This window comes from Anoplopoma fimbria, chromosome 10 (assembly GCF_027596085.1).
Source record: "Anoplopoma fimbria isolate UVic2021 breed Golden Eagle Sablefish chromosome 10, Afim_UVic_2022, whole genome shotgun sequence".
NCBI lineage: Eukaryota > Metazoa > Chordata > Actinopteri > Perciformes > Anoplopomatidae > Anoplopoma > Anoplopoma fimbria.
The window spans coordinates 21,812,614-21,838,669 of NC_072458.1; positions in this window are offsets into that span (position 1 = coordinate 21,812,614).

Here is a 26,056-nt window from a genome sequence, read left to right on the forward strand (position 1 = left end):
GTATTTTAATTTAGCATTCTGTAATTCTCTCTGGATTGAAGCGTGAGCTCAAATATAGACAAATACAGAATTTAGGATAGTAGATGCAGGGAAGAAGGGAAGATAATATTGTAAGCTGTTAATTAAAATATTGCATATTATTATGGCAAACAGATGATGAAGCTTAATGTAGAAGAAAAAAAGACAATGAGAGAGAGGAGGAAACGAGGATAAAGAGAGGAGAGAGCGGGAGAAGAAAAGGGAGAAACAGGAGGAAGGAGATAAGAGAGAAAGAAGAAGAAGAAAGGGGGAGGCAGTGGAGGAGCTCAGCCAGTCAGCTCCAACCCTCAGGGGGACCGGCTGCTCGTCTGGAGTGGAGGAGTGGAGGAGTGGAGGAGTGTCACACCACCCGCTCTGTCTGTCTCACTTTTTAAAAGAAAAAACCCACACCATGGTGATCTCCAACCGCCAAACTCTTTTAGGACACCCAGAAAAACAGCCTTCCTGCTTCTCCGTCTGAGCTCTACAGCCTCAGCAGCCGTGCAACTGCCTCCTTTATTCACATTTTCCATCTCCCAAAAATCCCTCTCTTCTGTTACTTTTGAAAGATGCCATTACACAGCAGGGGAGCTTTCGCTAACATGAGCTGCAGCCATTGAGTGTATGCAGCGATATAGCCTCCATAGCATAATCCTTTTCCACTTGGAACTGCTTTAAATATTCATGCGACACTTAAACCCCGCGGCGCTAACAGCAAACAGTAATATTTATCAAGTGCAAAGCCTGTGAAAATATATAGGTGAGAAACACGACGTTTGCCTCCTAAATACGCTGACTCAGTTTACAGAGCAGATCCAATCAGATGAACTGCATTCACAGGAAGTGGTCATTCATTTCTGCAACTGCCCTTAATGTACTTAAGCAGTTATTATGTTGCAGTAAAATGTCAAATCCAGACTCGCTTCACCAGATCTCATTGATGAAATGCTTATTTTTAGCTTTCTTTCATCGTGTCAGATTTTGCATCTTGAATAACACTCAGAGATGAGACGGGTGATCAAATTGTGTCAGGACTGTGTGTCCGGTCATGATGCTCTTCATCTCTCTCTCTCTCTCTCTCTCTTTTCTTTTCACACCTTCCCTCTTCGCTCGTCAGCATGTCTGCATGTCACCCTCCCATCTGTCGGGTCTTATGTGTTCCTTCTCTCTCTGTTCCTCTTCAGGCTCACACGTACACTCACTCTGGTCCTTTGGTTTCTTTACCTGTGAGACACCTTTCCTACCTCGTCCTCATTTCGTGGTTGTGTTTTTTAGTCTTGTTCTGTCCTTTGGCATCGTCTTAGAATTTCTCTCATTCGTCTTCAGCTTCGGTTTTAGCCTGCTTCTCTGAATAGATGTACTTTTATTCCCTTTTATTGTGAGAGACAACAGAGAGGTTTATGAAAACAATGTACTCGTTGGTATCATAAAAAGGAGACTCAATCTGAAAGTAGGAAATGAGTTGAGCTCTTGAGACCTCCACTAGATGATTTGTACCAAAAATACACCAGTCAGCAGCAGCAGGAAGCTTCATAATAACTATAACTAAAAATACATATTCTTCTGGATTCATGTGTATCAGGCGGGAAGATATCACAGTTACATTGGTCAACATGTCACAGGAATCTGTTTACTGATTGGCTGCGGGTATAGGGCTACATTTCTAGCCAGAAATCAACTTTTACTACTGCCGCACTTCGCCGTAGTAACTTTTCAAAGCTAGGCTGTAGGCCGTACACACCGCTGCCCTGGTGTGTTTTCAGCGTTACTGTGATGTGAAACTGACCGAAGCGAACAAGGCAGAGGTAGCAGCTACCTCAACGTGGTGTTGGATAGGTAACAGAAAAGAACGTGTTTTTTTTACCTTTTTTTTATAATGATGTAGTGGACCGTGGTTGATCCAGTTGATCCAGCAATATACAATGATTAAAGAGTGATTTATGACCTGTTAAACTTCCTAAAACGAGATTATTAAAGATCATTAAAACTATGATTTGAATTGTGTGTATTTATGAAAAATATCATGACATTAAAAAAAACATTTAGAAGTTGTTACGGTTTACACTGACTTCAGAGCTGTTGATTTTTTGGGGACGGTGGTGAAAACAAAAGCCGGTAGGCTTATCTAGCAGCTGCTCTAAAAAAACAATAAAAACAATGTGCATTGCCGATATATCTCATCAAAGATCTGCAATCGGTATCAGCGGCAAAAGAACGTGTCTTTTTTTTTTCCTGCTAAATTGATCCGTGACTCAAAACTGTGATATGATTCCAAACAAGAGTTTTGTAATTGGTTGCACCCCCACTAATATATCTATACAATTAGAGGTTGGTGTGTTGTTATTTCTGTCCACTTTTATTTTGTCCTCTTCTACTTCAGTTTACTACATTTTCCAGTACTCCTTATAGTAGCACATACAGTACTATGGGTTTATCCCGTACACAGAGTCTGAGAAAGCTTAACCGTTGCTTCTGTAAAGCCAGAGACTAACATGCTCTCCAGTGTTTCAGCCCTTCACTCTCTTCAGCATGTTCTCCTGCTGCAGAGCTTCCTGTTCTCCCTTCTCCCTTCTTCTCGCTGCTGTAATGAGTGTTGAGTGCAGCGGTCTGATTCTGAAGGGCCCAGTTGGCTCAGGAGTAGACTGACTTCTCTGCCTCTGACTCTGCTGTCTCTCTGGCTGTAAGCGCCGACCCGTCGTGTTGCGGCGGCGGCACGCCTTAAACATACATGAGGTGACAATTAAAGTTGCATGACATCGTGTCCTCAACAATCAGGATGATTTATGGAGACGGTCAGAGCTGATGGGAGGGCAGGCCGAGGATTAGTTTTGGTAATGTGTGCTGAGGGAAGGATTGAAAAAGGAGTTTGGACCTTCCTGTCTAATTATACCGAGGCTGTGTTAATGGTTCTGCCGCGGGTAACGCTCTAATGCCCCCCCTCATCCGCTCTGACCAACTATTTGCATAGCTTCTAAAATACATGTGGCTCAGTCTTCCTGCAGTATACGGGCAGAAACGCACCACAAATACACACGTTTTTATTGTAAAATTACCATTTTTTTAGGAGGGTTTATTAGCGTATTAAGGCCTTTTTATTTGTTTTTCGCTTTGAGTAAACTTTTTAATTTATGAGCCTGATACAAAACAACACAGATTATCAAAAGCATAGAGGCATTCCAGTTCCACCCTTATCCTGTATTCATTTTGCAGAGCTGCCTTTGCTGCTCTCCCTCTGTAGGATGTGAGCTTTTTATAAAGTCTTTCCCATCGTTCGATAAATGTAATCCCACTACCTTTTTTCTGAAATCCTCCGTGCTCTTCATGAGGTCAGGTCTCCAGCATGGCTGCCGTGTAAGAGATGTAGAACAAAATCCTTCATCCATGCATAAATGTATTTTGAAAGTTCAGCTGAAGCTTATTCAAGACTACTGGAGGCTTGAGTTAGCTGAGTTTTTTTTTTTCTTCTTCTTCTGAAATTAGTCTTTTTGTAAAGGAATTCACACTTTTAGATTCCCTGGAAAGCGTTTCTCTGCCGGCCTACAAAGGAGCGATAACTAAAGCACAGAGTTTTATTCTTGAAAGAAGTCTTTCTAAAAGGCTCTGGTGTGACGAGGACTGCACACTTGGTTCCCCCTTCTCCTTCATTCATTCTAGGAGGTGCTGCATCATGGCCAGTATGGAGAACTCACATTCCAACAAACATATTGGAATGTGAGTTCTGTACATTTATGAGTAAATCATTTACTGGAAATCTACTGCACAGAGATCTAAAGAAACTCAACCCTGAGAACAAGCTGTTCTCATTCACCATTCCATTATCTGTCAATAACACCATTTTGCATGCAATGTCAACATCTTTCATGTTTTTTTGTATGATATTTGTACGCCATACTGACTGTGATGTCATCGCATCCGTGTGAATATGCTACGCTTGAGTGACGTAGTATAAAATGTAAGAATAACGTGATGAAGTGGATGCATTAAAAAGGCAGGAAGTAGAGAGAAAGAGACAGTTATGGTACTCAAGAAGTACTACCCTGAGCCTTCCACTTATTGTATTCCTATTAGTTTGTTGCACTTATTGTATTCCTATTAGTTTGTTTCTGTACTTTTGCTCTGATTTATGCTCTTAGATGCTTGTTTAAGGAAGGAGATGCACTTATGACTTCTGGTGACTAGTAGTTCTCTTGAATACCTATGTTGAACACACTTCCTGTAAGTCTCTTTGGATAAAAGCGTCTGCTAAATGACTGTAATGTAATGTAAAAATGATGATAAAACCTTGATTTCAAAAATCCAAAATTCTGAGATGCACCTTTGCAAAATGAAGCCTTCAAGACAGATTGTGTGTGGAAATATATAACAGGCAAAGAGTCTCTACTGTATTCTTTATTAAACTTACAGTAGGCCATATTTATCAGCTTTTTAGAGGTAGGTCGCTGTGACAAGGTCTGATTTCCCCCATTGTTTGCAGATCAATTCGATTGAATGACTGACTGATTGATCAGTTGATTGATTTATTCTATTATGCATTATTTTAGGTAACTTGTTATTTGTCCATCACTCCATCACTCAGTCTATTTCTCAATCATTCAGCCAGTCAATCTCCATCAATTTCTCATTAATGCTCCCATTTATATACAAATCACCCCCCCCCCCCTCCCCCATCGCTCTCTCTCCTGTACTTCTTCATCCCTCTCATTTTTCATCCCCTCCCCCTAACTAACTAAATCGACCAACCCCCTTCCCGTTCACCCGTTCTATCCCTCCTTCCATCAATCCACCTCTCTGCTCTGCTCTCCTGCCCATCTCGTCTGCCATCTCGGCTCCTCCGGGCGCCGCCGTCACAAAAGGCATCTGATGCATCGTTTTGCATGTAAATTGGATAATTGGATTTGGATGCATGATGCATGGTGACAGGGAGCACGGAAGGAAAGGAAGGAGAAAGGAAGGAGAAAGGTGGGGTAGAGGGAAACGGGAGGAGCAAGCAAGAGAGGTGGCAGTATACAAAGAGGTAAATATTTATGGATGTTCACCAACGGGAGGAGGTGCAGATGCATGAATACAAAGAATACACAGATACACACACACTGTCTCGGAAACCATGCAAGAAACACAAACAAACACACTTAAACTGCACTGGAAGCTCAAATCAATAGATCATGCTCTTCTACTTTGTTCTCTGTCTGGTGAAGACACCAACAGCTGCATGCGTCCATCAAAACGAGAGAATCCAATTTTTCCTTCTGGTCCTTTATTGTAAAATAATTTGATATAGTTAGCATGAGCAGGGATAGATACTATGACAAAGTGTGGCAGCAAAAAATCTAGAAGAATTTCTTCCTACTGTTTGATTGACAGTGCTCTCTATATTTATGTTATATTGTCACCGCTAAATGTCAGCTAATATATTTTAAAGGTCATGTTCTAAATATACACCTACCTCATTCATTTCAATGGAACTACCGTATTAATGCGGAAGGCTTTGCCCAAAAAAAAGGGACAGGCTTAACGTTTGACCCAACACAATGTCCTCTGGCATCACAACTTACCTTTTATTCATTTTTAATTTGTATAACTTTTATCTAGCCGCTTTTATCTAGTGACCGTGATCCTTTCTCAATGTCTTGGTGTCTGGTATTATAATCCCAGAGTAAAGTAAAGCAAATCCACTTTGGTCAAAGTCACCTATGTGGTTTTTCTCATCGTTTCCTTAAAGGCGGTCGGCTGATTTGACTGCATTAACTGGATAAGAATGTGTGTTCAGACTACGCTTGATTGTTATCTTTCTTTCTCTTGTGATAGTCACATTACATCGAATGACTGTTGGAGTGCATGGAGTTTAATGACCTCGGAAACATTCCTACCATGCCTTATTCCGTCTCCAAGCTGATGTCCAGGAGCTCTAAATGAGAACTGCATTTAATGCACAAAACAAAGTTTGTATATCTTCGTTTCTTCTTTGATTTATTGCACAGCATGTTTGGGTGGAGACCTAACATGATCAATGATTGCCCTGATCAGTTTCGGAGAGCATTTTTAAAATACCTTGAAAAGACCCTTTAGCTGCGTCTCCTACAGGCCGCCTTTATTTTGGCGGGGAAACACAGTTAGCCTTTCTCGGTCATGATCATTTCACAACATTACCACGACCTCACGCCGCTCACTGTGACCTGCCTGTGGAGGAAGGAGAACAAGAGGACTCCTTCTCCACCAACGAGTCGCCAACAATCACATTGCGTGAGTCGTTATTTAATCATGGATGCATTGCGGCGATCTCACCGGCTCACCTGTCCGCCCTGCAGCCAGAGATCAGAGAGCATGAGCTCCAGATGTGCAGGCGACTCGCTGCATTTTGCCTCGTGCCAAATCACCCGTTATCAGCGGCTCTCCTCGGGGCTCTGTGACTTCTGCTGCCATCCTAAGCTGTCAACACGCTCACACATGAACACACTCCTCCCGTATCCTCGCTGCAACCTGTCCTATCAGTGCTAATGAAGGCAGTGTGATGGTGTATGTGTGTCTGTGGTTGAGAGCATGTGTGTCTAATACAAGAGCTGCCACTCCTGCTTATGAACATGCAATTGGAGCTGTAAAAAGAACATTAAATTTCTTCCCGATGCTGTTTGATGTCCAAATAGCTCCTCTTCTCCTCCAGCCAGTGCCCCACATCCTCGTTTTTCCTCCCCTCACCATCCTCCTCTCCGTCTTTAATTGTCTCTCCACTCTTCCTGCCTCTCCATCACTCCTTGTTTCCTCTGTCTGTCTCTGTGTTTCCTCTATATTTGTGCTCAGCTTTCTCCTTTTTGTCTTCCACCCTTCATTGTCTTCTCCCATCATTTACTTGTCATCTTCTTCCTCTTCCTCACAGACATTCTTCACCTCGATGAGTTACTTTATGAGTTTCTTTAAACAGGCCCTATTATGCTATTTTCCGGGTGCATATTTTTTATCTCAATTCACAGTTACATGTTTACATGCGTTAATGCTCATAATCCTCCTTGTTTTTCTCATCCTGGCTGTCCTGCAGCACCTCTTCTCACCCTCTCTCTGAAACGCTCCGTTGTAGCGCTGGCTCCTCCTTCCAGAAAGCAAAGTCTGCTCTGATTGGTCAGCTAGCCCGCTCTGTTGTGATTGGTCAACGTTTGACATTTCAAAAAACTCTTCCTTCTCTCTCTTTTGTTGTTTGAGGAACAAACTAGCCGGAAGGAGTTTTACGTCACTTCTGTAACATTGTGACCTCATAAAGTTACATTATGACCTCATAAAGTTACAGAAGTGAAGGAGAGAATTCAATTGAGCCGTTTCAGGAGCTTCTGGGGGGGGAGGGTTACACTCTACGGACCTTTTACATGTACAAAAATATATATAACACATTAAAGAAGAGGGAAAAAGTGGAAAAGCATAATAGGGCCACTTTAAACCCTACATTTGATTTCAAATTTAAAACAATTATACACAGTAGTTTGAACCATTATTCCTAAACAGATGTTGATTGAATATTGACATTTTATAATCTCCATCATCCCCCTCTTTCTCCGAGTCTCTCCGTCTCTTTCTCTCAATTCAATTCAATTCAATTCAATTCAATTTCCGTGCGTCCCCGTTAGGACAGCGCTGTATTCAAACAGTCTGCCTCTCCGCCGCCTTGTTGTGGTTCAGCACAGGCCGTGTACGCCGTTAATGAAAACACATGTTATGCCAAGCTGCAAACATCACCATGACAACCCCGCTGGGACGAGTGGGAGACGGAACGAAAGGGGCCGGAGAGAAGAGATTCAAAGAGGAAGGGAATAGGGTGAAAATGGAAGATGGAGCTCTGGGGGAAAGAGAAGGAGGGGTTTGAGAAGGAAGGTGTCCGGAGAAAGTGAAGAAATGGAGATGAACAGAACAGAAGGTTTCCATTGATACGCTGCTGATTTTCATACTATTTGGGATACTTTTGACTTTGCAATCTGCTGAGCAGTAAATATCTTATTTGTCATTTGGATTTTTTTTTGGATTCCCCAACTTCTCTTCAGTCTAAAGGATACAATATATTTTTTTCTGCTTCACATACTAGAGACTAATGTCAGATTAATTTCATTAAACATCTGTTTTATATTTTTTATCATGTCTTTACATCCTTTCTTAAATTGTCACCCTTTAATTTCTCGCTTGCTGCCTCCTCTCACCTCCTCCTCCTCTCACCTCCTCCTCCTCCACCCCCTCCTCCTTTTTGAAGAGGCAGTGACAGCTCTAGAGCTGAGCTGTACATCTTGTCTACATCCTCCATCCTCATGAATGTATTTCAGTGTCCCCCACCTTCAGATCCCAACTCTCATGGGCTCACAGGATACATCCATGCATGAGGAAACATACTCTCCACATTCATTGAGAGCTTCAGAGACCAGGGCCAGGTTCCTTCTCAAGTGTGCTCACACTTGACCAATAGAACATCCTCATATGGCACTTGGAAAATCCTTGAAAGTTTCTGGATTTTAAATAGATTTTAAATGAAAATGAATGAGAATAGCCTTGAAAGCGTGTGTTGGTTCGTCAGCATGCGTCAAAGCTCTTTGTCCGTGTGGTGAGACAGAACCTTTTGATGGAGGTGTTAACGTGACACAGCATGAGGAGAAGATCAGGACTGAAGAATGCGACTCCTCCAAATAAGTCCTTGGATGTACAAATCAACACCTCTGGAGTCAGCGAGAGGTCCCTGAACGCGTCTGAATTCACATGTGCTCTGATAGCGAGCATAGCATGAGCGTCTGGTAGAAAATGATAATGCTTCTATTTGAAATGAAGGGGTTTGCTGAGGGAGATGAGAGCAGGGCAGTTCCTGAACTTTGATGGACACACGGCCTCTCTTTATAAACTCATGTTGACCATTAATGCCCTCTGGAATTGGCAAGAAGAGACTGAAGAGATATGGATGCTAGTTTGTGTTTTGAAGCCTGAAGGAATCATACAGTTATATGTGGAAACAAGAAAAGAGAAGTCTGCATTGATTTATTTGTCACGTCACTTCCTTGGTTAGTAACGGCACTTTGTAAGTTATTTTAACCTAAACAACTATCTGTCCCTGAACCTTACTAAGTACTTTTGTTACCTACAACTAACTGAGTTGTTTCTTGTAAGGATGGATGTTCATTTTGAAAAGACTGTATGCATGTAACAAGCAGAAATTAACACGTGTGGCTGGATTTTCGTAGGAAAACGCACAAAACAGGACTTTTATTTTATATCATTTACAAACCAAATATTTATTATAATGTCTAAATAGTTATATTTGTGATGAATACTTTCACACAGAAAGTGAATATTAAGTGGCTAAAAAACTGAGTAATTTTTTTTAGCTAATTCACAATGCTGCTGGTATGAACAGTTTTTTTTGCAAAATATATATTTTATATATATATAAAATATATATATATATATATATTGCATTATATATCATACACATATCATACAAACCGTTGTATGAGGAAACCGTGACCAGGGGGGCATTTTTAAAGAATATTAATTCTCATGTCTTAATATTTTAAAACGGTTATATTTGTCATGAGTACTTTCACACAGAAAGTGAATATTAAGTGGTTCAAAAAATGCGTAATTCTTTTTGCAAATTCACAATGCGGCCGGTATGTACAGTTTCGATGCAAAATATTTGCAGGAAAGTATTCCAGATTTTTGTATTTGTTGTTTTTGTCGCGCCCCAGATGGGAAAAAGCCTTTAGATATGTCAGTGTGACAACAACCCTGATTGAACAATTTCAACCACCATTGATTTTATAATTCGCTGCTGTGTTTGTCGTCCAGTGACAAGAAAATGACATAAGGGTAAAATGGCCTTTAACAAGACACAAATTACATTTTACTTTATAGTGTTCTTTATACTGTTCTGTAGACTTCTAATTCACCTTCTTTTGTGGGCGATGTTGAATGCATCTTTGTAAAGGGTTGCAAACACTTCATCAGAATTTGGCAGGATCGATGAAATAAAACAAAACATCTCAAAGACAGTATTGCTAAAATATTTCAGGGTGATTCATGTGCGTTGGCTGCTCACAAGCTCATTCAGAAAAATACTCCAGAAAATTGAGAATCTTGATCTTTTTCGTCACCTATACCTGGTAATTCATTGGAGGGAACACGTGCATCATCGCCGTACAGACTCGTTGTTTCAAAACCTCCTCCCAGGTGGCTCGCTATTCAAAATCCAGAATGACAGTCTTCTTCACGACATCTTAAAATACCCACGATGAATCTTGCAGTGATTTATGAATATGAAAAGATCCACATGTAGGCCGGTTAAATCCCACATAACAGATTCTGTGCTCCTCTAGGTGCCCTGAGTCTATGAGTCACACAGAAGTCATCAGGCGGCCTCCCTCCCTTTGGTGTCCACGGTCACAAGCCTTTCATTCAGGTTGTGTGATTCAGCCATAGGCCTTTCTCCCCTCTCACCCACTACATATGTGTGTGTGTGTGTGTGTGTGTGTGTGTGTGTGTGTGTGTGTGTGTGTGTGTGTGTGTGTGTGTGTGTGTGTGTGTGTGTGTGTGTGTAATAGCAGGAGATACAAACATTGTTCTTTCACCATGTGAGAGAGCTCTGCTGGTGCATTCAGTTCCAGGGGACGGGACTCACAGCCTCTCTGTCATGGAAAGTGAACTATGAATCATCTGAGTCAATAAGAGGTGGTGAGAGACAGACAGAGAGAGAGAGAGAGAGAGAGAGAGGAGGGGGGAGGTTCTGATGAAAAGTTGAGTTGAGTAGAAAAGCTGCAGAAAGCTTCTATTCATTTATTTATACATTCACTCATCCATCTATTTGTTTAACTCTCTAATGGATCAGCGTCTCACGAATGACGGGGTTTAGGGAAATGGAGAAATTAAGAAATGAAAGCTCAAATCGGCGAGATCAGACAGAGCGAAAGAGGTTGTGTGTACTCTGCCTCGTTATAACTCCCATGAACAAAATGCCAAAGAGCGTCAGGGGAAAAATGAAATTAGCATAAATATCCAATCTAACAAAGTCACACACATCCTAAAAGAGAAGGATGCAACCTACAGAAGTTGCAGCGTATAACAAATGCGTCTGTGTGTGAGGCTGCAGACACTGAGGGCTTCTGGGAACAAACAATGTTAATGTCTGGTTTGTGCACTAAGCTCTGACTGACACATGTGGAAAACAAGTCATTCACAAACAAGTGTGGCTTTTTGTTGTCCAACCAAGAGTCAAACATGGACAGTGGTCGCTTTTTTTTGTTGTTGTTGTTTTTTTTTAGTGGATCAGTTTATAACATAAGATAAGATAAGATAAGATAAGATAATCCTTTATTAGTCCCGCAGCAGGGACATTTGCAGGATTACAGCAGCAGAGAGGATAGTGCAAACAAGAGACATAGTAAAAAACAAGATCAAAACAAGTATTATAAATAAGTAAATAAGTAATTACACAGTTAAGAATATTAAATAAGTAAGTAAAAAAAGTAAAAAAATCCACAATAACATAAATATTATAAATACAGAAATGCAGAGAGGAGAGGTGGACTGTGGCTTCATACTTAGGTTAATGCTAACTAGCTAGCACACCTTCACATAATGATCACGTCAATGATGCCTTTTAGGGCGCTGTCCTTTTTGGAAAACCACTCAGACAACTTACTATTTCACTCAACCTAACCAAGTTGTTTTGTCGTCTAGTTTAGTTTCAATTCACATTTTTTAACCACGTGTTTAAAGCGGCGACCGTAATCCAGAAGACAATAAGTTTCCCTCCAAAAGAAGTTGCTAACGCAGTCAACCCTATAAATAAAGAAATACTTTTATTCGCCCGTCAAACTCAAACGTATTCCATTTGAAAACATGTGAAGAGATTATTTAGCGTTTTAACACGGTTTCAATTCTTATATTTCCTAATTATTCTTAAAGTACAATTGGAACACTTTCCAATGTTTGAGATTTTCAAAAATTCAATTTTTTTGATCTTTGATATTCAATAATATGATTATAGATATGACTTTAATGTGACATCAACATTGGGAGTAAGAGGAGAGGAAGATGAAGAGAGGTGAAGAATAAATGCTGAGAAATCCTCCACTTTCTTTACACGAAGCATGAAATGGCTCTTCATCATCGCCTCTCTCTCTCTCTCTCTCTCTCTCTCTCTTTCTTTTCATCCTGTTCTCTCTAACTCACCATCTCTGTGTCTCTCTCTTTCTTACTTTCAAAGAAGTTGTCATGGTTACTCAGAAAGCTTTCCCCGTAGCAGCCGGAGAAGGAGGCTGAATGTTTCCACTGATGGAAAATCACACACAAACCTCAGCCGGCTGTTTGTTAAGCAGATCTGTAAACCATTAGTACACACTCCGTATCAGACAGACAGACAGACACACACACACACACACACACACACACACACACACACACACACACACACACACACACACACACACACACACACAACCTTTTCCAGTCTTTTTATCCGTCTTTCTCTACTGTATAACATCCAGCCTTTTGCATAAACAGATGAATTTATTCGCCCCTAAAAGTCCAGATTTGTTTCTCTGCTGCTGCATTTACGTCAGATAATTCTGTTCATATTTATCTTTTATATTTATAATATTTTTGACCTTAACCAGTTGCATTTTTCATTGCTTTTGAGACATTTAAATAATTGACCATGGTGCTGGAAATTCATTTTTTCTTTTAAAAAATGGTTTTGATGTTTGCAGCCAGAGATTAGCCCTCTTTGCACCTCATAAATTAATTCCAAATCTTGTTGAAATGTAACCAGCAGTCCCACGTTAAACATAATTTAGCATGCAAGAAATGCACGGGGGCGGTAGATCTATTCGGTTATATTTGTGTCTGTTTATCCAGAACATTAATGAGACCTCATGAAATGATGGCCAGCCACCAGTTTTGCCAACAAACAGGCTCAGTGTTGCTGGCTCTCATTTTAAAGTAATAATTACCAGTAAAAATGAATAAATTAAAAATACCAAGCTCAGTTTGTTTTATTTTGAAATAACCAATGAAGGATACTAGATTGATTCATCTTTTTTTCCCAGAATAAATGTGTGATTTTTTTTTAGTGTTATTTGGAGTATCTGCTGTCTTGACACACACTTTTAGTTGCCAGGCTCAGACAGTTCAGAAAAAAAAGAAAAACACAACAGAGAGGAGATCTGTCCAATGGCAGAGCAGAGAGACAAAGCAACAGGCTCATCACCAAGAGAGACATTCTGCTGGAGAGAACCACTGCTCCCAGAGCGACTGACTGCAACCAGCCGGCTCAAACCACCGTCTTAGAGTCCATCAGATCATCCATTAATTAATATTTATATATATAGTCACATTGGATGAAATGATACACATTCTCAAAGAAGTACATTGTGACAAACCCAGTTTCACCAATTATCATCCTTTTTGCCTTTTTTATTTCATAGTTTTGGTTGTTAGCTGTTAGTTGTTCCCTGCTGTACTTCTCCACATATCCAGCAACATATTTTCCTCACTAATTGAGACAAACACAGGACTTTCACCAGGGAGACCGCTGCTCGTGTCCAGTAAGAAACCAAAAGTCCATCTTGACTTATTTAAATGTTCTCATCCAGCATTCATTGCAAAATTTCCGGAAAATTATGCGCCATAATTCAAAGATTATTCCCCATTTCCACGTAATCATGAACAAGGTGAGCAGGAGACAAACATCAATCTCTTAGCCAGGAGACCACTGATCATTCTCCATGTGAAACAAGAAGTCAATGGTTTATTAGTTTTTGTCAACTTGCATACTTCAGTAACATTTGTGTTATTTTAACCCAAACAACAATCTATTCCTAAACCTAACTAAGTGGTTTTGTTGCCTAAACCTATCTATGTTGTTGCCTGTGGAGACGGAATTTTATTTAGAAAAGATAGCATGCATGAAACCAGCGGAAATCGCTTTTTTAGGAAAATGCACAAAAAATGAGGATTGTCTTTTTCTAAGATATCATACAAATCGTTGTATGAGGATACATTGAACTGTATCTTTGTTGTGTAACTTACATACTACAAGCTGCTGAGAGGAACTTTCTTTTTTGTATAGATTTTCTGTGGACAAAAACAGTCGTGTTAAATAGTTACCCCAAATGATGTAAGTTATGTAAGAAGTGTACTAACCAACTAAATCCAACAAAGTAATTTTGTTTTCTGGACTTAAAGTTGTTTGTTTCAATTCACAAAATTAAGTTTTTACTTTCACAACAGGGTAAGTGCAGTGTGGCCCGTCTGAAGCACTAGAACGGTAGTGATAATCGCTGAAAACGTCCATTTAAATGGCTGATAACATTCAAAATGGCAGCTACGCTACGGTCATAGTTAGGGAAAGGATGTTGTTGTGAGAAACAAGCTACTGTTCAGGGATGAACATCGGAACTAATACATCGGATTTAGGTTAGGAAAAGATAATAGGTTGGACATTAATTGCAATGATATGAGCTCCTGTCTTCCTCATGAAAGTTGGACTCACTACATGCTCGTCCACCAACTTCCACAATCTGATACTTTCACATCCCTACATAAAAACTAACTTGGTCAAGTTTAGCAAAAAAAACTCATTAGAAACTTATTTGTGATACAGCAAAAGCAAATATGTTTCCTTAAAAACGTGATTCACCATGCAGATGGTTGTCATTTTTAGGAGACAAGGCTGCATCAAACTCAGCGAGTCAAACGACCACCTCTAGATCTCCTCACACCTTGTTCATTTTGGGTTTTGGTGACGGTATTTTCGCCAGACGTCTGTGAGCTTGAGCAGATGGAGGTCTGGGTGAACCTCAAAAGGTGGATTAACCGGGGTGAGCTGAGTTTTAGCCTCCATTGTATCCCTGAATCGCTGCTTACAAACCCCCGGTCACTGTGTCCATTTCTGTCTCCCTCTCTCGGCTTTAAATCCTCTCTATTGCCTTTTCTCTTCTTCTATCTCTTCATCTTCTACTGTAACTCACTTGATATCTCTTCTTTTCTTCTCCTCTCTTCTTCTCTCTCAGTCTGTAGAGTAATGAAACCACTGATTCCAACGGGGAACTCTTCTCCGCCCTCCCCTTCTGTTTGATGCACGGCTGTCACGTGTCCCAGTAATGAATTCATTGATTAAATCAGGCTCTGTCCCAGCTCTGCTGTTGTGCAGGTATAATACAGATGGAGAACATCGTCTCCCACCGAGGCAACCTCCTGCTCTCTCTCTCTCTCTCTCTCTCTCTTTCTCTCCCATATCTTCTCCTCTCTCACTCCTTCTGCTCCCTTCATTCCCAGTGCTCTACCGCTCAGTTTTCAGGGAATTTAAAGTAATAATCTGACATTTCCACAGAAATTAATGCAAGTTTTTAATGACTATCGCGAGTGAAAAGTAGGAATCTGACCTTTTATTCAGTTTATGGAAACCTTTCTATGTGCAAAAGGTTGTCCATCTATTTTTTGCACTTATAAGATAAGATAAAATAAAATAATCCTTTATTAGTCCTGCAGCGGGGAAATTTGCAGAGCAGAGAGGATAGTGCAAACAAGAGACATAGTAAAAAACAAGATCAAAACAAGTATTATAATTATATATATATATATATATAATTATACAGTAGAGAATATTAAATAAGTAAGTAAAAAAAGTAAAAAATCCACAATAACAAAAGAAAAACGAGTACCCATATATATTTATTTGGTCTGTCCTTGATGGTCTTCTGTTTCAATTCCTTTTGGTTTACCATGAATGTGTGTATTGCGTCTGGTAGTAATTAGCTATATAAAAAATGGTCAATTATTATAGTTTAAAGAGTAATATTTTGAGTTATTCCAACAGTTTTTCACAAGATGAGTTTGCCAATCTGACTGTGTAATGATTTGCTTCCTTTGTAAAGCGATCACGGCTGGTACAAACCGACAAAAGGACTCAAATGTAGGACTTAAAAACACAGAGCAGGTACAATGCAAAGTCTGAGCAGCAAGGGGTTGGGTACACTGGAAGTCAGCCCAGATAAAGACAAAGGTAGCCAAAAAAAAGTTCCCTCGAGACAAGAGAAGTTTCAGCAGACCCAGATGTCTTGAGCAGTAACATTTATTGAAGCTTGATGGAGGAGAATAGTAGTATACTATTAGAGTACTGCTACCCAATTCTGAAGATGGTGTCCTTGAGCACAGTATTTAACCCTCACCGGACCAGCTAAGTTCTGCTAAATCCAGATAGAGTTAGTTCTACATCAGCCTGGCATGTAGACTCTATTGGATATAAGATCTAAACAAGGAAATACATCTACCTTTGCTGTGCTAGCATCAACATAGCCTCTGTACAGTCTCTCTTATCCAGCGTCTCCAACCAGACGCCAGCCTGTTGAGTCTAAACCGAATACAGAAGGTTTCTAGCTGACTTGGCCTACCAGCTGCCATAGCCAGCTCGGACTTATCAGGCACATAGGCTGAGGCAGGCGAAGAGAGACAGACAGTTGACCTGACCTGTGAAGCCCTGTCTCAAGTTACCTTTAACCTACATGAGGGAAGTTTAACATACAATAAGGAACATTCCTTCACAACTCTAAGCTTGAATAAGGACGATGGTGTGTTAACATTGGAGTTAGTTGCGAGCCCAGTGTGTTTCATACACACTGAATGACGCCTCTGTGCATCTGTGTCAGACGCTGAGTAACACTGACCTAGCTGAGGTGTTTGACGTATCTGGAATGAGGAAGTGTGTCGTTTAGGTCGGAGTGAAGGTTGAGTTCAAGGATGAAGAGGAACGGTGCCATCATGTGTGTTATGCAGCTGTTGGATTGCACCCGTATCCTAACCCGGCTAACGTTTAGGTGCCATGCAGCTCACTCTCTTCCTGTCAGCGTCCGTCTTTTTGTTTCCCTATTCCCTCGCTGTCTCTTGCTCTTTTTCTTCCTCTCTTTCTGGCAGTCTCTCTCTCTCTCTCTCTCTCTCCTCCACCTTATCTCTTTTGCTCTTTTGCTCACTGCGTCTCCTCCCCACTTCCTCTCTGCTGTCACCTCTGGTTTTCTCTGCTGCTTTGCACTGCATGCTGTACCCCCTCTGCCTGAGAAACAAAATCAAGAGAATTTGTGATGGTAGGACGGAGAGAAGGAAGAAGAGGGCGGAGAGAAGGCAGAATAAAGGATGGAGGGAGGCGAGTAGGGGGAAAAGGGAGGATGTACTCAGAAGCTGCAGAAGGGATGGAGACACATCTGACCTTTTTCTTTTTTTCCAGAAGTAAAACTAGATGAAAGAGGAATTCCTCAGGGACCCCCCAGATGTAGGTTAGATCTCCGCTGTTACAAAACTTTTGCCATGGAGGCCGAACACTTTCCAGTCAGGGAATAAATACTATATGACTACAGAGGAATAGATGCAAGCACCTTTTTTTTTCTTTGTCAAAGCGCCTGCAGAGATTGCACGGTGTGTGAGAACTACATCTGAAGCTGGCGTGTCAAATGTGTTGCTATTCCAGCAACTGCAGCCCAACATGATAACATGCATTGATAGTCCCCTTTACTACTCTGATATAACGGCTGCTGTGGTGTTTATCGTTGCTCTGCTCACCTATCACGACACCTGATGGATGTCGGGTTGAAGGAGGCTGCTGAAAAAGCACCTCAGTACGTTTATATGGTGGGGGTAGAATGGTATTAAAATGAAATCAGGCTCAACTACCCCGTTGATGCTCTACTTGTTTGTGTTTCCAAATCCGCAATTCCAGCATCCATTCAGCCTCTGACTCTCTGCTGGATGATGCTGTTTGTAATGACAAACAGCAGTAAGCTATTCACGTCTAGCTTCGTGCTTCATGCTTTTTTTGCTGAATCTTATGCACATCAACGATGCAGTGAAAAATCTGTCTTTCACTTCATTAGCATACCACGAGGAAACTGGAGTTGCTCGCAACCAATTAGTGAACTGACCGTTTTTTTTTTTGCCCTTTAGGGAATGAAGCCAAAGTGAATCAACTATGCAGTAAAAGATTGTGACTTTTCAGTCAGCTGCACCTATAGGAGCTGAATAGCATTTACTTAACAATAGCAGGGATAAGCTCAAACTCTCATTATGAGGAAGCAGAATATTATAGCGGGGATATGCATAGAATATCCTGATTTCTAGCTTCTCTAAGCTGCTTTCTAATGCTGTTTTATTTCTATTATTTTTTACTCCCGCTGCATTTCATACATAACCCAAAGTCAACGTATGACTGGAGGGACGTGTTGCACTTTGACCCAAGAAATCCCATCGTGGCCCACTAAGGATTATGGGCCCCACTCATAATGGTAAATACAGCAGATTGTTTATGCACACTGACAGCAGTGTGACGGTAAAATCTGGTCGCAGTAATTTAATTTATAAGCGCCTCAGGACCAGGTCGGATCATCTAACAGCATCTGAAAACATTCCTGAAGCGGGTTTTCGAGGGGGCGACATCCGCCAGCGTTTGTCCTCTTTGTCCTTAGTCCCGTTCGAATGTCTCACTGAAGACACGCAAAGGACAACGAGATACTGCAGAGAGACCAGCAGGCTGTTAGGATGCAGTACTGAGCCATTAAAGGGCCAGCGTGTATGATTTAGGGGGATTTTTAAGCAGAAATTGAAAATTGTATTTATAATGTTTTTATTAGTGTATAATCACCTGATACTTAGAGTCTTTGTGTTTTTCGTTAGCTTAGAATGAGCCCTTCATATCTGCACAGGTAACGGATCCTCCTCATAGAGTCTGCCATGTTTCTACAGTAGCCCAGAGCGGACAAACCAAACACTGGCTCCGATGAGGACATTTCCTGTTTTACTTTACCTGAAGGCCACAGTAGTTCTCAGATAGGCTTGCAAAACTGTGGCAACAAGAGGCGCAGCATGCCATCTGACTTCCGTTTCTCCTGAAGTAGTGTTATTATGGTCTGGATGGCCTTGTTACTGAAGTCTTGGAAAAGAAGGAGTGAGCAGAGCCATATTAAGCTGATTGTTAACTGTAGCCACACTGCTAGATGCCACCAAATCCTACATACTGTCTCTTTAAATTCTGGTTTTGACTGTTTTGAGGATGATTATTCCAAAAATAACGATGAATAGCAGTGAGTAAAGTATCAGTCCAGCTTCTCAAATCTAAGACTGCTTTTCTCTGCATTGTATGTTCAATACTTTGAGCTTTGGGACTATTAGTTGGGCAAAAAGAGCAATAGGAAGATGTGATGTTGAACTCTGTACGAATTGCATTCATCGAATATTTTACTCACTTTTTACAGAATTCAACTCTTCATCGATTGAAGTTCATCTTTGAGCTTCAGGAGCACTATATGCAATGACCTTCAACCCTCATCTCAGCTGGTTCATATTTGAAATGATATTGAAAGCAGTAGTCAGTGGACCTTTAAGCTGACACTACTTTCTTGTCAATAATGGAAATAATGTCTTGTTGCAGCCTCAGATGTCAATAGATGAACTGGACTGGACAGCTCACTTATAATACAACACACTATCACATCTTTGAGCTTTGGGTTCATGCATTTTGGTTTTGATGACATCTTTGGGGCTGTGACTCACTGTGGGGATGGATTTAGCTTGTTGCCAATTAAACTTTTTTCTTTTGATTCTTTTCTCTCTGGATTGGACACTCTGTTCAGACATAGCCACTGCTCTTCGCTCAGCTCTTCCTCCTCTATTCATTTACATTTAATCACTGCTGCATAAACCTGAGTCACACAACACTTCCTGTGCAGCAGATTTTTTTAATGTCAGGGATATGAAATGAAGACATCGGGGTTTTCAGAACAGTAAATTAGTATGATTAGAATATTAAGAGTAAGGTGTGATCTTGACTGATTGCTCCCGGTAGTCATTACAGTGTATTTATGTATTTTAAACAGTTTTCTGCATGTATGCGGCTGTTTTGAAGTCCGATTCCAGTTGATTAAGTGTTATTTGAGATGCTGTTGAGGTTTTCCTTCAGCGTGTGTGTTTTTTGTGAGGGTGTGGGAAGGTTTCATCAGGAACCTTTGATGTGCTTTTTTTTTTTCCCAGATGCTTTTAAGGCAGATATTTTATTCTAAAGCATCAAAGGTAAAAGCTCTTTCTCTCCCTCTCACATTATCTCTGCTTCACACCAGCGCTCTTTGCTTTTGTCTATTAAAAGTATTTTGTCTTCCAATGTTTATCCCCCCCCCCCCCTCCCTTACACTTTCTCTCTTCTTCTCTGCAAACCTCCCACTGCTGTGTGAAACAAGAAAGCGTCTGAATACGTGGGGAAACGTTTTTGGTGAATTCTGCTCTTCAAGTCGACTCTCCCTCCCTGACTCGCCTCCCCTCGGCTCTTTGTTTCTCCCCCCCTCCCCCCACCCGGTCTCTACACCTGAACAATGTGATTTCCTCTCTTACAGACAGAAATGTGTTTTTTCTTCAGCACAGAATCCCCCGCTGTGGAGATCTCGGCTCTTCCTCCACAGCTTTGATTACTTTACTTGATTTTCTTTTCTCTTGTTTTTTCCCCCCAAAAAAACTTCACAAGGGCAAACATTGCATGATGTCTTTACTCTATATGTATTTACATACTAAGGCGCATATTTGAACTATCATGGTTGTATGCTAAGACATTGTCTTTTGCACCAGAGGAAAGATCTTGAAGTGACCGAGCATCCATCAGCTTCTCCTACGCCGTCTCTTACCAACTGTTGAATATGAAAAGCTTGTACAACAAAACACTTTTCTTTGAGTTAATAATTAAATATGTACCATATTCATATTTGATTAGTTTGCATTACACTACTATCTCTTGTCAGACTCTTTTGTCCAAAGTGACTTGCAACAAGTGCGTTCAACTTTGAAGTAACAAGAGCGGGTGTCAAGTCACATACAGCATATAGTTGAATATACGATAAGCTCAACAAGGTTACAAGAAGATTGCGTTGCCGTTTTTTCCACCTGGACCTGACTTGTATGCTCTGCTCCTCTACTGGTGTCGTCACACAGACCCACATCTATTTCACAGGCTGCTGTGTCACCCAGAGACTTCTGAGGATTGTACCTTCACAAATTTGTTTTCCGTCAAGCTTCACTTAGGTTTACATTACAACAAAAATTACCTGACGATGCCGTTGCCCGTAACCATAGTAACTCACTTCTGCCTGCATGCGATAGAGGAATGGGAGAGATGCTGCCAAGACTTAACTCTGAGGAATGTCCATTTGACATCAAGGATAAATGCTTCAAAAGCATATTTTAGACCTTTCCGTCTTTTTTTTTTGTCAACCAATCGGACCTTAGTAGGTGGACTTAAGAAAGGCAACATGACCTTCCTAAATTGCTTTCTAGCTATTTTGCTACATCCAAGAAAAAATGCAGCATAAAAAAAAGGCCAATGAGAATGAATGAGATTGACGCAGTTGTGCGAGTTCCCAGAGGTCCACTTATCTTTCCTCTGATTGTTGTACAAATGTACAATTCACATGAATGTTATGTCAAACTGAATGAAGCAAGAAGAACCAATCCAGAGTCCAGTCTGATAACCAGTTATTTACAGCAACTCTGATGAATCTTAGCAATTATAATACAGACAGATTTCTATTTTGATTATCCAATGTCCACTTTTCATAATTCTTTTTTAGTTTTTTTTTAGTTTTTTTGCATTTTTATTATCATTTAATAATGATTTATTATTTTTTTTACTATCCTTTTTTAATTAAATGTAATCCACATATTTATTTAATTACTAATTTAATATCAAAACTACTTACTCAACCTCAGGTGAGTTTTTTTCAGGCTGTGTTGCCTTGATAACCATATTGAAATAATGCTGCATCTGTTTCCTTTCCCCTCCCTCAGACTCCTTCTACATACACCTAATCTCTTGTTTCACGTCGATGTTCTCCTGTCTCCTCTCACAGGTACTTCACCAACATATCCATCGGTGGGCGGGATTACTCCTTCAACAGTGACGGCTACCTGTCCAACCCGCTGCTGGATGTCATCTCCTACACCAATGGGAGGGGCTGGGAGGAGGTCAGTTCACAGCTGTGCAAGTCGGTGTGCTAATTATCATAGTGTGGCGGCTAGACGCAGCCAGCTGCAATTTCACGGCCCATCAAACACGCTGAGTCATCGCTGCTCGGCATCACCTTTCTGCTGTCTCACTGTCTCCCCCAGATCTCATTAGAACTCCCCTCTCTCCACCTCCTCTCCCTCTACTCTTTCGTTTCGGTTTGTTGGTCTTGTTAGCAAGCGCTAACTCACTGTTCAATATCCTCTCCATCAGGGGCCATGTGCAGCAGTTGTACAGTAATAGCACCAAATCCAAGGTCTGCCCTCGGAGGGCACTTTCAATTCATCGAGACTCTCTACGACCCGAGAAAAACAAGTAAACCTTGTTGTTCTATCCCGCTGTGTTCCATTTGCTCCTGACCTTTTACGGCGCAGTATGTTTACAGACGAGTGCAAACTCAAGCCCCCCCCCCATTGGAAGAGATGATAACCGAAAAGGAAAAAAATCAACCTTTGAGAGAGAGAAAACACATTTCTCTAGCATCGGTGTGAGTCGTTGGATTTCACAGTGTTTGCAGTTCTTCACCTTCTTGTCAAAGATGAACCTCCTCTTAAAGGTGCAGTTTTGTTTATTTTAGCTCGGCCAGATCAGATTTCATGAAGTAGGATTTAAGGAATAAGTAAGGTCCCAAAAGTAGTGTCCACATTGTCCACTGTATGTTCCCAATTGGCCTCTTTTTCACTGTAATCCTAAAGCCATGAGGCTCCAACACTGAATGAAAAGCCTTCCCACATGAGTTGAGGCTGTTATGGATATATACTGTATACATTAATGCTGATGGTTTTTGGAATAAGATGAACAATCAGGTAATGATATAATGCTCTTTTTCACTTTTGGGTAAAAGCAGAACTCAGCTTTGGATCTTCAACCTCCGAATTTCAACAAACGTTCTGACGTTGTGACATGTTGAAATTACAACAAACTTTTTTCTTTTAGCTCATTACATGATCTCATCAGTTTTAAATATATATAATGTTCACAATCATGAAGGAGCTAGTGAGGAACATAGACTGTATATAAGAAGTGGACGTAGTTGCTGTGATGTCACTCGTTGGTTTGTGGACTGCCGTTTTGAAGCCTTGAGTTCAGCGTTTTGGCCGTCGCCATCTTGGTACCAGTGAATGTAAGGGACCATATTAGGACTTACATTGACTCTTGTAGCGACCTGTCAATCAAAAGGTAGCCCCGCCCCTAAAGCATCCCCTGCTTTATGGTCTGTTTGACTCTAAATGGAGCATCATTTACTAAATGAACATCATGCTGTATTGAAGAAGACTTGAAACTAGAGATTGAGACCATAAACTCATGTTTACAATGTTTACTGAGGGAATAAATCAAGAGAGAAGTAGAGTCATTTTCTCATAGACTTCTATACAACCAGAGGAGTCGCCCCCTGGTGGACAGGAGAGAGAATGCAAGTTTAAGGTACTTCCACATTGGCTTTACTTTTCAGAACTGGAGGTTGCGGCCTGATGAAGAATGAAACATTGGAGGGAGTATTGTCATAGTTACATTGAACAGAATATTTTGCTCAACACTTTTATGTAAAATCGTTCAGTTGTAGAATCTCATTTTGCCCTTTTTCAGTTGTCAACATTCATGATAAAACACGTTAACCTGACAATGCCGCATAATGTTTCTCCCTCTGGACTTTCCACTAAATTGTGACTTACTGCTGGCAATTTGCATCTGAAAAACCTTGAACTGAATAGAGGAGTTTAAACCGGGGCTGCAGAGCTTTATACATCATGCATGATAAAATCTGAAACTCACCCCAATCTTGTTTTGCAGAAGACAACAAGCCTCAGAGCGAGATTCCGATCAGGGGGAATAATGTTACTTACAATACTTTGTTTAAAAGCTAAAAAATAGGCAGCACTCATGAGAAATACAAATGCTGCCTCTAATCCTTTTGATTGCTGAACAAGGGGCATTTATTTTTTGGAGATTCAGATATTTTATTCATGTTTTTAAGTCTTCAGTAGCTTATTCTGCCTACCTTCGGTGTTTGGGTTCAACATATCCAGCCTGATCTTATTTCGACAGTAGTTACTTACAGAGGAGCAGAGCCATACGAGAAGCAGCAGACTGAAGCTCTGCTCCATATGGGGAATGATGGAACCGTTTTATGCCCTTGTCTCTCCATTACATTATGGATTTTTAGTGAATGGAGGCTGAGATACTGACAGACGAGACAGGTTGCTGTCTTGTTACTCCGTGGGTTTGTAGAAGATCTAGGAAGAGAAACTGGCTGCAGCCGGCAGAAAAATAACTGATAAGGGTTTAGTTTGCACTGCTGCTCTCAGAAGACGACTCCGGTTCTGCTCTGTTATATCTGATGTTCGGCTGAGTCGAGGAGGAAATATGCTGTGTCATGTTTCAAATAAGGATTTTACAATATTTAGTAGTTTTATAGTTTTTATGGCCCCTCTCTGGAAATAACTCTATTATGCTTGAGCTGACAGCTCAAGGACAAGAATGAACACATGCACACTTATGCTGCTATAATCAATATGTTTATATTACAGTGGATCAACAATGTCCGGTTGAAAGGCTTCACATTGAGTACTGAATTCATAGAGAAATATTGCCCTTCTCTGCAGTTCCACTCAGCTATATGGAGTGTTTTGGCATCTTTTGGTCCTAATATTTTTGTTTTTTTTTCGGTTGTTGGGGCTCGCAACTTTACACTTATGTTTCACTCGCAGCAAAATGTTAGTTATCAGTGTTTGTCGGATATTAAAAAAGGTCTTGAAATCAGTTCAACTATCTGAGTTCCAAAACAACATGAGACAACTACCAGAGGTCCAAGGAAACCAAGTCATCCTATGGAGAACATTTAAAAGACGGAATTGAAAAAGATGAACAGTGGACACAACTAACAAGAACAAGTACGACAAACATGTAAAAGTCCCTTCAATAATATAGAATGAATCGTTTTTTCGGCTGGATAAAGTACCAGACATTTACAGGCATGGACTTGGAGGTCCCATAAAGTGACTGTTGTTTGAGGGCTTTGACCTGACGGATAACGGTCAAGCAAAGGACAAGCAGTGTCGATACAACTCCCTCAGAGACCAGCACTTGACCTTAACTGCCTAGTGGCTCTCTCCAACTTCAATTGTCTGAACATCCTGGTTTCCCAGGCGTATATTTGCTGAATTAACCTCTCCTGAACTGAATCACGGAGTGTATTTGCAGAGCACAGCAACCTTGGGGCACACACAAAGAAGATCCGGGACTGTATTTATCAAGAGTCACAGAGTCACAAAGTACACAGAGAGATTTGTTCCTGCTTTTGGGCAAAGAATCATTTCTGTGAACTTTTGTAATTACCAAGCATGTTTTGCAATTAACCTGTCTCCGACTTTCTGGCTGCACATCCAACTCCAAGCAGCACGCAAAGTGAATAATGTGTAAGGAATTTCTTGGATTTATTTAGTGTCATGAATATATTGCATCTTTCTTAAAGAATCCATTCCTACATATATACACATGTATGGGCTTATGGATGCATGATTAGTGGTGTGTTTCATGCATGATGCATAGAAAAAGCACCAGGACAGGTCAGACATGTGCAAAACATGACAAAAACAAAATATGTACATTTTAAGATACAGTTCCAACTTTATTTTCCGAGTCTTAACCTTTACATAAGTATTATTTGATGTTGTTTTCAGTATTTTTATGTGATTTTTTCTGCATCAAGTCATGTTGTTGTTGTTATGTGTATTTGTCATATTGGAATTGAAGGGGTTTTCTTTCGTTGTTTGATTTTTGTTCTTTGGCTGCCAGCTGAGCCCTTTTTCACACCATGTGAGCATCTCATTCCGTGAGTTTTCTGAAGTTAGGTGTTATTTGATGGAATGATAAAGCAAGTCACCTTACATGTGCTTGTTCTTTGAGCTGAAGCATAAACAGGGAAGTATACAGTGGATCAATGAGTGAATAAGATGCAAGACAGCCTCAGTACCTTTTTTTAATCAACATGACAGGAGA